We start from the raw sequence: 2206 nt of genomic DNA, 5'->3' as shown, positions 1-2206 counted from the left end.
CCCTGCTTTATAAGCAGTGCCGCAGAGAGAGAGAATAAAGTTTATTTGTCCAACAGAATATACCCCGCCTAAACCCCCCAGCAGGGCCTTAGGGTTCGGACGGTTGGCTTAGGTGCTGGACGGAGGCTCTTGACTCCTGGCGGCATCCTCAGCTAGTCGGACTGCTTTGAGTTGGATCTTCTTTTCTGTGGTTTGCAGAAGGGTCTCCCCTGCAGTTTTGGTTGTTATTCCCGCTAGTATTCTTCGACCCCAAATAACATGGTCTAGTGACTCTTTATCCTCGCATTGCATTTATCTGTCCGATCGTACTGGCGTGAGCAAGGTTCCAAATTATTGTGAGTTTCCTTTCTATTGGATTTTGATCCAGGATTCTAGCCAAGGGTGTTGATATCACCCCTGCGTTTTATCCGCGGATTGCCTGTTTACACTCGCTAATCTGCTTTAGTGTGCATGATGGTCAATGCTATCACAAAAGACTGTACGGTTAATCGACGCCGCGGTGATTACAGTCTGTGTTCTTCATTAATTTATGTAGCTTTCACTTTTCCTTTTCCCAAGTAGGCTGAATCTACAAAATGCCACTCCTTCATGGTGTATACAGCACTTTTCGCTCTTCACCAGGACACAGCCAACGTTGGGGTGCCTGGCTCGATGCTCCAGCGACACTGAAGAAGGAAGACTAAATAGTTTTCCCAATAATAAGCAGTAGTGCTCAGATGCAAAACTGCATGACGAATACCAAGAAAGCACAGCCGCAGGCAACGCTTTTATGGTGAGACCACGGGCTTTTAAATTTGCTGCATGAGGAATCTGACGTCCCCAAGCGACGCATAGACTACAAGAGACACCGCAGTTGAGAGCTCCCAATTAATTTCGACCACGCGCTCATCTTGCACAACACACGAAGGATTTTGCGGCTTACCTTCTTTGAAATATTGCTGCTAAAGGCGGGATTCTCCTGTCTTGGCTTTGACCTGGACAACCGGACGCAATAGCCTTTAAGCCACTGGGCGGATCACGTGCTTTCAAAGAACATCGATAAGGGCTGCATGCTTTGATATGCTAGAAAAAAATTATCTGTGTTCAGAAATGTATATATCTGAACCCACGCTGCGGCTTACATCTCAGCCATATGGCCCTTATGCTGAACCCCTTGTGCAAGCCCCTTACAAAACCACTGTGACCGTGGCCGCTCTAGGTCTCCCGCATCACACGACCAGAGTTTTGCACATTTTGGACAATGGTTTTGTGTGGGTTGACGTAGATATAATGACCCGGGCGTATCAGGAAAAACCTGCTCATTGACCAATGATAGAAGGCGGAAAGCTTGGCTAGGGGCGCACTGCAATAGGCGATTAAGGTCATACTCGGCAGTCTGAAAATCATGCTTCAAACGCTTTTTTTTTTTCAAATCTTGACTTCTTATTGGCCGAAACGGATTCTGCGTGACACCGTGGATTCAGGGCTCTGCTCCGGATGGCCGATTGGCGTTCGCCACAGGACACATTCCGGCTAAGTTCACGTCCTCCGCGGAGAATTCCCGTGTTTGTTTTTTTTTATCATGCTGATGATACCGCCGTAGAAATAGTTACGAGAATGGAATGGCCACTGCAACTCTATTGTACAGCCATGGGAGGTTTTGTGACCTCTTTATTATGCGTTGTAATTATCACGTTGCAGCCTACTGTTCCGTTGTTACCATTTCATGCACATGCCCGGCCGGTCTTATTATTCTATGGTAACTTTAAAATTACCACTCGTCGAATTCTGCAGTGTCTTCGTGGTCTCATTTCCCGACAACTCATGTTCTATTTTCTTTCAGTCTTTTTTTATTCATGGCACCTCGCCATGTAACAAACGTCTTCGCTTGGCCTGCCCATGCGATTGGTTTCCTCTTAATTTTTCATTCGAAGAATATCAACGCTGCGATAGCCTCATAGAGTTTGTGGGTTGCCTGGAACATTTATTTTTTAATACAAATATCTTTCAGACAGGTAGCTTTTATGAAAGGTTTATTTTTGCTGATACAGAAAATACACAAAAATAATAGCTTTATATCTCGCTAATCAAGACATAATTGCAGACAGGGACATCCAAATAGCTGAAGTGCAGAGCTAGAGAAACACATTACGATCTTTGTTTCTTGATTTCATCCGTAATCCGGGGGTTCACCGATGACGTAGCCTGTGACGGAGTCTGCATTCGC

Source organism: Amblyomma mixtum, chromosome 9, assembly GCF_055824585.1.
Source record: "Amblyomma mixtum isolate Tamu chromosome 9, ASM5582458v1, whole genome shotgun sequence".
Classification (NCBI taxonomy): domain Eukaryota; kingdom Metazoa; phylum Arthropoda; class Arachnida; order Ixodida; family Ixodidae; genus Amblyomma; species Amblyomma mixtum.
This window is presented reverse-complemented; position numbering follows the sequence as displayed.